This window comes from Sardina pilchardus, chromosome 19 (assembly GCF_963854185.1).
Source record: "Sardina pilchardus chromosome 19, fSarPil1.1, whole genome shotgun sequence".
Lineage (NCBI taxonomy): Eukaryota > Metazoa > Chordata > Actinopteri > Clupeiformes > Clupeidae > Sardina > Sardina pilchardus.
The window spans coordinates 30654635-30668271 of NC_085012.1; the positions used below are offsets into that span (position 1 = coordinate 30654635).

The 13637-nt window shown below is 41.3% G+C and overlaps 1 protein-coding gene across 1 annotated transcript in view; it reads right to left on the reverse strand.

Moving 5' to 3' along the window:
- sugct (succinyl-CoA:glutarate-CoA transferase) overlaps positions 1–13637 on the reverse strand; it is a 136499-nt gene that overhangs the window by 1677 nt on the left and 121185 nt on the right. The gene's annotated exons all lie outside the window — the stretch shown is intronic.

The window sequence follows — 13637 nt, forward strand, 5'->3', positions numbered from 1 at the left end:
AAAAACAGACTATGCTCCTATGGAGAGTGCAGTGTGGAAGCAGGAAAAAATACCTCAGCAACATAAGCGCATGGTCAGCACACTTTACAACATGAAAAACACACAACTTCCAACAGGGGAGGGGGATGGAGGTAACCCAGCTCAGGTAAACAGCCATCTGGTTCTGCAGCCATGACTGGTGCTGGTCACAGACCTGCTTGTCAGACTGGAGGTACAAAGCTGCGAAGGTGAGGGATGGGGGATGTGGGGAGGGTGATTGCATATCTGTATATGTACGTGTATGTGTAGGCCTGGAGAGTTGCTTTGCCTGGCATCCCAAACTTGGCGCTTCAGTCCACAGGATTGTCATAGCAATAACACAGAAGTTGCCATGGAGACAACCTTGATCAGGTCTCTGCCCAGCTTTCTACTGTGCGGTAGACCACTAGACAGAATCTTTTACTGTCCTGGTGAGATTAAATCTTGTCATTTGGGACCACTGTCCACAATTACCCACTGCAGGATGCCACACTCACACCAGCCTGCTGTCAGAGGCTTACAACCTGGAGTCCCCCAGCACTACATCTCCTTTTCTGGCACCACGACTGCGAGGTAAACCCCCGGACAGTCTTTTGCTGTCCCGGTGCAGTTAGGCCATGTTGCCTGGGACTGCTGCCTTCAATTAGCATTTTGCCAGCCACTACCCAGAACACCAGCTTCGGCTACTTGCCAGTAGTGGACTCTGCTGAACTCTCTGTCTCCTCTGCTCTCCATCCACGCTCAGTCCTCCAGCATTTAACCATCTCCCTTGGTTCTTGTACAATGCAGGAGACCGGGGTTCAATTCCTGCTAGATACAGCAATTTGGAAGGTGCATTTCTCACAGCTTAACCACACTAGATAGATATATAGAGATAGAAGGTTGGGCTTGTGGAAGTATAGGCTACAAGGTCCTCGCTTTAGATTGGATTGCAGAATTTACTAGAAATAGGTAAGAAAGGTCCTCCATAAAACAAAACAAAGCTGAAAGATGTAGCAAATTTATGCAAAAACTACATTAAAGATGATGCTCAGGTTCAGACAAAAATAGATGACTTAATAGTCAATGCAAATTAATCCCACGTGCAAAGAGGACATATATTATTAGACATACATTATTGAAATATATATACATATATTTCCCTGGAATTACATTCTCTAGTTTTATTTTTACCCCAGTTTGTGTTGTTTGGTTGAAATAGAAATATTGCCTGTCTCTCACTCTGTCTTTCTCATGCTCTCTCCCTCCTTCACTTTCTTGTACTGTCTCACTCGGTATGAAAGACTTTTATTTTGTAGAGGGTGTGGTTGCCTAGAAACGTCCCCATGAGCACCAAAGATCCATCATTAACCCTCTCTGTGTGTACTGTTAGCCTCGTGTTAGTTTTCCTTATGTTAGTAGAACTAGTATTGCCACAGCATTGGTGGAGTTCATGCCATTATGTTATCACTGAGCGAGTTAATTGCCTATTGCCTACAGTTTAAGTTGTGTGAACACCTTGTATGCGTGCATAACACGAAGTAAGTGAAAGTAACCGAGATGTGTATAGGGCCTGTTGTTTATGGAAGCATATGTGTTCCAAAATTCAAATGAGAATGCATTCTGCAATATGCAATTCTAAAAGACATTACATTATAAATTGCTAATTCATTATGCAATTTAATATTACAATTTGCAATACTTTCTTTCAAAATGCATTTTAATATACAAAGTGACAATGCAATCATCAAATCAATATGATTTATTTTGGTTAAAAATTTGAATAAACATGGATTGAATTGCATTCCATTTTGCCATGGTACTTTAGTCTCAAAATTCATTTTGCATTTCAATTTTCAATATTCAGTTTCATCATTTAATTGTCAATTATTTTTGCAATTTAATGTTCAAAATTCAATGTAGATTTTTATTTTTATTTTTTTTATTGTTTTTTGAAAATGTTTTGAAAAAAATATTGAAAACATTTTGAATATTTTTTGGCAAAAAGTTTTGCCCGGTTTGCAGAAATAGCGCCCCCGTTATTGCATAGCACTTTGTCACGCTCTTTGTGTCTTAAAATTCAAATGGCAATGGCAAACGCGATTCCAAAACACATTGCATATGCATGCATTACATATGCTTCCATAGTTGTTGGTGGGATGTGTGTCATGCTCGTTTGGAATTGTAACTTTAGCCAGAGACACTTATATGCTTTAGCGTTAGCATTATGCTAAAGGGAGATTAGCCGTAAGGGAAACGGATACTTTCACTTTGGTTAGTAATGTCAATGCATGTATCCTGTATTATGTTGTGTGGTGTGATTGAGATATGTTATGTTCATAGAATATATGTTGTGCATGCATGTGATGATGGTCGGGACGACCATGGTTTAAAGGGGGGAGAAATGTTGTGTGCATGTTGCAGGTACAGCTCATATTATGCATGTTTATGTTTACTTCTTTATTGTGTTGCATGTTGAGCGCTGCAGACACATTTTTCACATTTCTCCCCCCTTTAAACCATGGTCGTCCCGACCATCATCATGCATACACGACATACTGTATAGGCTACTGTAAGAAAGATATCAGCTATTCAGTTCATTTAGGCTACCTTTATGTGACAGTAAATTGCCAATGAGCATTGGATATGTAATCAGAGACACTTATATATGAGGAGACACTGCACTGGAAAAATCGCCCATTGAAAAGCATGGGGTAACTTCGTAACGCGAAAGATGGTGGTTGTTTACACCGGTTTGCTATGGTTTGCACATGTCCCGCCTCTTCCAGTGCCGTTGCTCCAATCATTTGGCCGATCCTTGGCGGTCACGCTTTTTGAAAGCTGCGTTGTGAAGAATAGAGCATGTGCAGTCCAAAATTACCAGTAAGAAAAAGGCTTTTTAAGCGTTAATTTGATACAAAACCACCAAACCTTTTCAGCGATTTTAGTCTGATTTTTATCGTGATTTCAAACATGTGATTTTTATGTCTCTTACACCTCGGAACATGGACATCCAGCTCTCTCCCCATTCATTTAGATAGAGCCTGGTCTTGTTCCGGTCAAAGTCGCTGCCCGACCCCATGGCCAATATGGCTGCTGAGTGACGTGACTTGCTTTAAAAAGACTTTGATGTAATGGGGTACTTAGGCTAGTTTAACATGTGGCCTGCCTTAATCTATTAAGCAGTGATTAAGTGATCTACCTACAGTGACCGACGACCGTATTACTAATGATGGCTTCTTTGGTTCTTTACAGACCACACGCATGTTACCTTTATGTAAGGGATAATGTATAGAACGCCGGTCATTATCGGAAAATAATTCCCGACAGGATGAACTGAACCCCGACGCGCAGCGGAGGGGTTTTGCTTCGTCCTGAGGGGAATTATTTTCAGATAATGACCGGCGTTCTATACATTATCGCGCTTATTATACGGCTACTTGCCAAAACGAGAAAATAAACTTATCTCAATGTGTCTTTAGCAATGACTTGGCTACCGTTTCGTGGCTTCCGCTACAACTAGCAGAGTGAACCCGTTGCCATTGGCAGCAGTTAATATACCTTCGGAGCGGTCATTATGCAAAAATAACTGACCGGTAGAACGTTGAGAGGCCCATTCAAAGTGAATGGGAGCTCCCTCAACATTCTAGAGAGCCGTATAATAACCATATGTATGGCAATTGTTGAAGGCAACGCAATAAAAGAAATTAGGAAGAAACTGCTTTGATCATGGGTGTTCTAACCAACGCCACAACACCATCCAAACTCAACATTTCCATTTCCAAGTCCTTGTCCTCACTAACACTTTCTGTCTTTCTCTCTTTTTCTCACTCTCTGGTTGTACCCACTCGCTCTTTCTCTATTTAATATTTTATACATTCCGTTGTCATTCTAATGTAGTTCATCTTTTTTGATCAGTTTAACCATCATTGACTGCATTGACATGGTCAGTGTTCCAGGAGACCATCAGGTTATCAGTGGTCAGTGTTCCAGTAGAAAACAAAAAGCTATTTGAGAGTTCTTTGACTTCATGAAAAGTAGGCCTATTTTCATCCTCCTTCCCAACAGTCAGTGCGGTTACATGCAAATAAATACTCGGATTTCACTCCGATTTCTCGCTTTACTCCGATTTCTAATTGTCATGTAACGCAAGAACTCGGAGTTTGATCGGAGTTTAAGAAATCCGAAAAAATGTACTGGAGTATCCGATTGAAATCTGAGTATTTCTGCCATGTAACTCATACTCTGATTCCAGTTGGAGTATTCCTTTCCGCGCGACCCCACAGTCAACACAAAATAGTTTGCTAAATCTGTTTGTTTAACGTCGCAGACATGGAGAGACATATAGGCTAATACTGTAGTTATTTTTGGACGGATGAGGAGATGTTATTTCTGCTATACTCTAAAAGACATGAACATCTTAAACTAGGCCTGTCTTGATGGGAGGAAGACGAAGAATGGGGAACTTTTTTAGGCAAGTCGCCAATAAACTATGCCGGTGTAGGCTACGGATCTGGGATCAACTGGTGATAAACTTAGCACATCACGAGCAGGCGTTTTACTTTATTTACTGCAGATTTACTGATTCCACAAATAGTCAATCATAAAACCAAGAAGACCCAGACACAGAAGTCTGCGCAAACGTATGGTAGGCCTATTGACGTGTCCATAATAGATTTACAAAAACGAACCTGATATTTTCTGCGATTACGGAAGTTATTGCTCAGACACAATTTGTCAGAGTGCAGCCTGCAGCAATACTAACCTCGGTTGGTGGATATATCTCACTTCGGTCTACACACTTATAATTTTGAATGGCTGCGTTAAAGTGTGTTGTTAAGGAGGGGGTTATATTACAATAAACAGGTGCTGGAAAAAAACATACATTTTAGCAGCTGGGTTTGTAGGCGTACCAAAGCAACGTAGCCTACAACATAGCTAGCCTGCTAGGCGGACTGGTTTGGTAGGCTAGCTAGTCCAATACCCACTCGCTGTTGGCTACATCATTTAAATGTGCATGTAATAGCTACTACATCCAAGCATAAAGCCCCCTGTTGTTCAGTGTTCACATCTAATTTCTAATTTCCGTCATGCAGCGGAACAGTGTAGGCCTACACACCGGGAGTAGGCTATGGTGGAGGTTATCCTTGCATTACCAGCAGCGTGTTTGAGACGCAAACTGTTCAGTGGTATTAGGGCGATTTAAATACAATTTAGGCTACTTCCCTCGATCATTAGCCCACTGACAAGAGCGGAATTTGACAGCACACCAGAAAATGCTCCTCAGTGTTTTTTAATGATAAATCACCACGACGTGTAACGTGTCGGGCTATAGCCCTTCATCAGACATGCAGGACAGCCATCTGTCCAGCACCCATTATCTTTTTGGATGTGCGTGCGGTGCTCTTTTTGAATTAGGAAAACATAACAAATGTGTTGTTTGTATAGCTTAACCCAGACATCAGTAACTTTCGTTTTTAACGACCAATCACTTGTCATGCTCCCTGTCCTCCTCACGGCTGCAACTTGTGCGTTTCGTTTGTGCTTTTTAGCGGCATGTTCATCAGGTCCCAGAGCTGCTGAGACAACACACTGAGCCTCCATGTCAACAATGAATGAAAATGATTATCAATTCGCGAGTGTAGGCTATGCTACACACACTTCCCCCTGTACAGGCAATGAGCAGCCTTAAATGAACAGTTTTTTTTAATGTATCAGACATAGGCTAGGCTGAGACTCTGATCTGAGGCTAATTTTCGGGACAGCCTTTCGCAACATTAGGCCTAGCCTACACATGGACTTATGAATTAAGATAGCACAACAAAAAAACCCTGCCGTAAAAAGTCTGTGAACATTGTGTAAATATACCCTTTTTACAGTCTATGGGAAATACACTGAAAGCGGCTCGAGCAACATGCAGTTGCCGTGGTATTTTTCGTGCGAGCTACAAAGCTTGACTGCACCTGTATGTTTAAATAACTAGCCTGCCTACCTGCTGAAGAAAACGCATGATTGAGTCGAAGTGAATGAATGAAAAATATAGGCACAAAACGTCATCACGAAATCGGAATTCTGTGTGTTTATTGGCATGTAAACTGAGATAATTCTAGAATTCTGAATACTTCGAGTATGCTTTACTCCGATTTTTCTGTGCATGTAAACCCACTGAGTGTGTGCTGAGATCACTCATTTCCAGTGTGAGAGACCCAGTGTAAAATATTTAATATCGCAAATGTTATAAGAAATATTTATATATATAAATATATATTATTTACATATATAATATATATGTAAATAATTAATAATTACTGTTCCAACTTTATTATAAGGGTCCCCATACAGATAGTTATATATTACTAATGTATTAATTAAGCTTAACCAACTTTATTATAAGGGTCCCCCATACTAATAGTTATACAGTATATTACTAATATATTAATTACGCTTAATCAACTTTATTATAAGGGTCCTCCATACTGATAGTTATATATTACTAATAGTTATCTCACTTAATGGAAGTGGTTTGCTGAACCAATTATAAACAATAGTGACTTTTTTATTCATTTAATGAATTTATAAGTTTTAATATCTATTTAGGGTTTTCTGTTTGTCTTACTGATAGTGGTGAACATTAAATAGGCCTACCCCATATAGGCCTAGTCAATGTTCCTTCTAAGCTGTGCGCGCGCGCGACCGCGCAGGCCAGTCGAAGTGGCCGCGCAACAGATTTTTCAGACCGCACAAACTATTTTTTTTTTCAGGGGTTAAAAATGTGACTATCAAACGCGATGTAGCCTAGTTAACAAACATTTAAAATACTGACATGTCTGACAACCAAGTCGGATGTAGACAACGTTACAAACGAAGTTTTCTTAAGGCTCTTGGCGGGTACCATGACGAAAAGAAAGGCTGAGCAGGTGCTCCAGAAAAAGGTCTGCCTAACATTTAAAAATGAGTGGCTAGATGAAATAGTCCAAACTGACACAAAAGATGGTCCAGGTAGGATAAAACTTTCAGAGATATTTACATATCTGCTCGGAGGCAAAAGCGAAAAGGGAGTTCGCTAGTGGTAAAACTTTGTCCGAGTGGAAGCTTGATTACCTAAAGCAGGGGTGTCCAAACTACGGCCCGTCACGCACTTCAATGCAGCCCGCCGAGCATGCATTAGTTTATCATAGATTTGGCCCGATAGGTTATCATTGGCTGTTCGCTATTTTTCCCAGCAACAGTGTTGGTAAACGTTACAGCAAACTGCTTTACACTATTCTTAGAGAACGTTTGCAATGTCAAAACAGCATGTTACATAGAGATTATACTCTTTATAATCTTCATTGCAATAGATCTAATTTACGTTATGTTACTCATTTGATTGAGAACGTGATTGAGCGTGCACAAAAGGGATCCCGCTGGCTTGTCATTGTTGATAACTGATATCTCCATTTTATAAGAAACGTTTAAAAGAAAAACGCAAAGAGTAATTGCACTCCTGAGCATTATAATAAACTGTGAGAAGGCCATAGGCACAGCAGAGTGCGCCGGCAAGAGTCTTAAAGTGACAGTGCACCATTATAAATGAATTAAACAGCATCATATTAACCATCTTTAACAAAATTACTTTCTCATTATTGTCATGTAAATTCTATATATATATATATATATATGGGGGGGGGGGGGGGGGGGGGCATGGTCATTTTTGGCAGGGGTTGCGTGGTTGCGAATAGCTCACAGCGGTAAAACCTGTGCTCAGAAAAAAAAAAAATTGCTCAGTGCTGAAAAAAATTAGAGGGAACATTGGGCCTAGTGTAGAAATCTCAATTCACATATATTTTTTCTCTCCTTATAGATGCGGACATAGAAGAGGAAGACAAACCGTGGTGCGTATTCAGAGCAAGCTCTACAAAATGCCCTCAGAGCTATTGCAGATGGATCAGCTTTGAAGGCTGTGGCCGTTCAATTCGGAATCCCCCCAGAGACCTTGAGGCGTCATAGGGACAAAAAAGTTTTGGAGCCTGGAGTAAAAGTTTTAGGCCGTAAAGCTATTTTTACAACTTCTTTTGAGCTCGACTTGGCTGAACACATCCAGTCAATGGAGAGGGCATTGTTTGGGCCCGGTTCACAGCGAAAGATGTTAGAAGGCTGGCCTATGAGCTGCTGAAAAGTTGGGCTTGAAACATTCTTTTAAAGATGGCTGGAAAAGACTGGTTTTACAATTTTCTGAAAAGACAAGCAACCCTGTCTGTCAGGACTCCACAAGCAATAAGTGTGTCAAGGATGGTGGGGTTCAACCGACCGAGGGTGGACCTCTTTTACAGCATTTATGAAAATGAACTCCAAAGGCTTGGTGCAAACCTTGGCCCCACCCGTCTGTGGAATATGGACGAGGTGGGTGTCCAGAATGTCCAAAAGCCAAACAAAGTGGTTAGCATAAAGGGGAAGAGGCAAGTGGCAAGAGTCACAAGTGCCGAAAGAGGGTTTACAGTTACTGCTGCCTGTTCTATGAATGCTGCTGGGCAGTTTGTGCCACCACTATTCATATTCCCAAGAAAGAGAATGAACGAGCGTCTGCTGAATGGTGCACCTGAGGGGTCAATTGGTGGAGTGACTGACTCTGGATGGATGGACAGCACGGTGTTTCTCCAGTGGCTAAGGCATTTTTGTAACGCCACTGGCTGCACTCCTCAGAGACCTCACATTTTGATTCTTGATGGCCACCACTCGCACAAGACCCTGGAGGCTGTGTTGCTGGCGAGAGAGCATGGAGTGGTAATGATTTCCATCCCACCCCACTGCAGCCACAAGATGCAACCATTAGACCACACTTTTTCTGCGTCACTGAAGTCAAACTATAACACCGCTGCAGACAACTGGATGACCTCGCACCCAGGACAGCGAATTGATATTTATACTGTGTGCGGTATTTTCAGTAAAGTCTACTCAGCTTCAGCGAATGTGGGGAAGGGCCAAAAGGGTTTCAAGGCCTGTGGACTATGGCCTGTTGACAAGACCGTCTACAAAGATGAAGATTTTGAAGGAGCTGAGGTGACTGAGGAGCCAGATCCAGCCCTTGAGGACAGTAGGGAGATTGAGGAGGAGAATGCTGGTAAATAACTATAACTACTATTAATATAAGGCTAGTGTCATCATCATCATCATCATCATCATCACATCATCATCATCATCATCATCACATTGTGTGGGTGTGTGTGTTCTCTTGACAGGCCCCAGTGGTTCATCCGTTATCCCCAGCACTAGCGCTCACTCCCAACCACAACCTGGGACAAGTCACCAGAGGCCAGCTGAACATGGTATGAAAAATGATGTAACCATTCAGTAACTTGAAGACACATTCCAGCTTTCATTACGTTATCCCTTTTCTTCTTATTCCATTGCATGTCAATGCAATGTACTGTTATCCCTGTTCTTCTTATTATCGGGATTATTCTTCTTCCGACCAAAATCAACGATTTATAACACTAAAACCACTGAACCGTTTGACGTCATTCAAACCCTCCTACAAAGGTCTTGTAACGGAGATTTCTCCAATGTATTTTTCACATTTGTGAACTTTATACTTTTAAAGATATTTACGATAAAATATTTTAAAACTCTCATAGAGTTAACGTTGAGACGCTTTGGCGGCAGAGATGAATTGTTACGTTAGTGCTCATTAAGCTGTGACAGCAGGGGGCGCTAGTGAGCACCAGATGGAGTAGACACGTTTTTCCTTAGCTCCTCTCCATGTTATAGAATAATTCGGTTTTTAATTTAAAATTCGCCAGTTTACCCGACCTCTTGTTAATTCAACCATAGACTGAAATCGAGGAAATGCGAAAAACAAAGACTGAACGAGGAAAACAGCAGGATAAAAGCCTTATCGAGACTAAAACTCCTGCACAGCTAACGCCAGAACGTGTCATGGCAGACTTCGAGACTAGCAAAGACGCTAATGCAGAGTCGAGCAGCATTCTCAAGGCAATAGAGGGTATGAACAAGACGATGACTGATCGGTTTGACTCCTTAGAGGCAACGCTAGCTTCCACTCAAGCATCTTTGGCGAGTCTAGGAAACCGAATGACAGAAGTTGAAGAAGCTCACTCCAGCTACGACCAGCGCCTCTCACAAGTTGAACAAGTTTGTTTGAAAATGCGGGCGGATAACCAAGCACTCTGCTCTAAAGTGATAGATCTGGAGGCTCGCTCTAGGCGTCAGAATATAAAAATTGTTGGCCTGCCTGAAAAGATCGAGAAAAGAAGCCCTGTTGAATTTCTGGAGAAGTTTATCCCTGAGCTGCTAGGTGCTAGCAATTTCTCCAGCCCTGTTGTTGTGGATCGAGCACACCGTCTGGGGAAACAAGCTTCGGAGGAAAATGCACGACCGCGTGTGATGATTGCTCGGATTCATCATTTCCAAATCAAGGAGAAAATACTACAGCTTTCTCGCCAGCAATTTCCTCTGAAATACAACGAGGTGGCGATCCATTTCTTCCCCGATTTGCCAGTGGAGGTGATTAAACAGCGACAGGCGTTTGAAGATGTTCGAAAGAGGTTCAAGGAGGCAGGCGCAAGGGTCGGCTTTATCTACCCAGCTCGACTCCGAGTTACCTTGGAAAACTCAGAGCAGGTATTTTCCTCACCACGAGAAGCTGAGGTGTTTGCAGGGACTTTGTCCTGAACATCACATGCGATCGGGATATTGTCGGGTATGTGACATTGTTTCCTGCTATTACGCAGGTCGGGACATTCTTATAACCGTTGTTTAAATGTTATGTTTTTTGCGCAATTGGAGAGAGAGCATAGGGCTCTTTTTGTTAGCTTAGCTATAGTCTTTCCTATGGTCCGGCAGCCTCTATGCCTGTTTGAGGGGAGCGTGCTCTCACTTTGTTTGGGAAAGTGGGACGGGGGGAGGGGGGGCAAGCTCTTAGTTGTATGTGTTTCATTTTGTTTTTGTTTTTGTTATCAATGTTGTTTATGGGCGTCACATGTTTGCTTCACTGTACTTAAATATGCATCCTAGTCTATCTTCAAGAGGTGGTGGCATTACTTTTACTAGTTGGAATGTCCGTGGATTGGGGCATGCAATTAAGAGGGCAAAAGTCTTCTCTCATTTGAAATCCTTAGCTGCAGACATTATATTCCTACAGGAAACTCATATTAAACCCACAAGAGCAAAGTTGCTTAGATGCAGCTGGGTCAATCAAGTCTTCCAGTCAACATTCTCCAGTAAAGCTAGAGGAGTGGCTATTTTGATAAGCAGAACTATTCCATTTAGGCATGTTTCCACTGTGTGTGATCCTAATGGTAGATATATCCTGGTGACAGGCTACATTTATTCATATCATGTCACTCTCTTGAACGTATATGGTCCCAATTTTGATGACCCAAATTTTTTCAGTAAGGTCTTTAACTTACTGCCCGCTCTCTCAGACACACATGTGATCATAGGGGGTGACTTTAATTGTGTGCTGGACAATTTTCTGGATAGATCAGCCCAAACAAGCCAGTTGCTTTCTGCTGCCGCCACAACTTTAAATAATGCAATGCTATCCACACATCTAGTTGACATATGGAGGCTTCAGCACCCCACACATAGGGATTATTCTTTTTTCTCCCAAAGACATAAATCTTTCTCTAGAATCGATTATTTTTTGCTTGACTCCAATTTGATATCAAATGTAATCTCCACCACATACCATAATATTTTAATTTCTGATCACTCTCCTACATCATTGGTACTTGACCTCAACCATAAGAAACAGCAATATAGTTGGCGGTTCCATCCCTCACTTCTCTCCGACCCCTCGTTTTGTCAGTTAATTTCCTCTAGGATCTCAGATTTTTTGGAAACAAACGATAACCTAGAGGTGTCAGACTCCACCTTATGGGAGGCTTTTAAGGCTGTGACTAGAGGACACATTATCTCATTTGAAAGCTCATTGAGAAAAGAAAAGAAAAAACGCCTTTTAGAAATTGAAAATGATCTAACACAACTAGAAACTGCCTATAAATCTTCTGCTGACTCAATCACCTTACAGAAGATTCTTAAACTGAAGTATGAATATAATGACATTTTATCTGCTCAGGTACAGGACCAATTGTTTAAACTGAAACAAAAACAATTTGAACTAGGCAACAAACCCCAGAAGCTATTGGCCAGGCAGCTGAGAGGTTTGCAGGCTAGCAGAGCTATACATAAAATCAAATCAAAATCTGGGGAAATTATCACTGACCCCATTAATATAAACAAGCGTTTCAGGGAATATTATCAACAATTATACACATCTAAAGCTAAGGGGGACCCCTCTGCATGGCTGGACAATCTGAATCTCCCTAAATTAAGTGACATAGCGTGTGAGGCACTTAATGCTGACATCACCACTCAAGAGATTCTAGATGCCATAAAGTCCTTTCCTAATGGCAAGAGTGCTGGACCAGATGGTTTTGGAATAGAGCTATATAAGAAATTCCCTGAACAGTTGACTCCTCTCTTGCTTAGGATGTTTAATCACTCATTTGAAACTCAGAAGTTTCCAAGCTCCTTATATGAAGCTAACATCTCACTAATTCCAAAAGAGGGGAGAGATGAGACTGAACCCTCATCTTATCGTCCGATTGCATTGTTGAACTCTGATATGAAAATTTTCACAAAAGTGATGGCAAATAGGTTAAACAAACATATTGCCTCCATTATCCATGCTGACCAAACTGGGTTCATTCCTGATAGGTTTTCTTTTTTTAATGTTAGAAGACTAATGAACATAATGTACCATGACTACAAGAAAGAGCAGAAGGTGGCTGTCCTCTGCTTAGATGCAGAGAAAGCTTTTGATCAGATAGAGTGGGCATATATGTGGAGGGTATTGGAGGACTTTGGATTTGGTAGCCGTTTTGTCTCATGGATTAAAATTTTATATGCCCACCCTTCTTCTTCCATTCTAACAAACCAAGAGAGGTCAGCTCCATTCCCATTACATCGTGGGACGCGTCAGGGCTGTCCCCTCAGCCCTCTCCTATTTGCAATTGGTATCGAACCTCTTGATATTAGTATTAGGCAGCATCTAGGTGATGTGGACCATCATTTATCTTTATACGCAGATGATGTTGCAATCTTTATGTCACAGCCTGAACAGTCTATCCCCATTCTGTTAGACCTTATAAAGTCATTTGGTGAGATTTCTGGGTACACAATTAACTGGCAAAAAAGCGAATTTTTGCCTCTTGGGGATAACCATAAAACAGATTTTTTGCATAATCTCCCATTTAAAGTTACAGACAAGCTGAAGTATCTTGGAGTAACTCTACCAAAAGATCCTAAATTAATTTTTAAACTAAATTTTCATGAAAAGGTGGAAAGATTAAAAGGAGATATTGGCAAGTGGCGTACGCTCCCGCTTTCTATGGTGGGTCGTGTAAATGCTATCAAGATGGTCTCACTGGCAAGATTCTTATACCTTTTTCAAAACCTTCCTATTTTCTTAACAAAATCTTTTTTTAAATTACTAGACTCAATAGTCATGCCTTTTGTCTGGGGTTTTAAAGCTCATAGAATATCAAAGACTCATTTACAAAAACCCAGAGAGAAGGGGGGATTTGGGTTACCATGCTTTCAGCATTACTACTGGGCAGCAAATCTTAGAGCTCTTG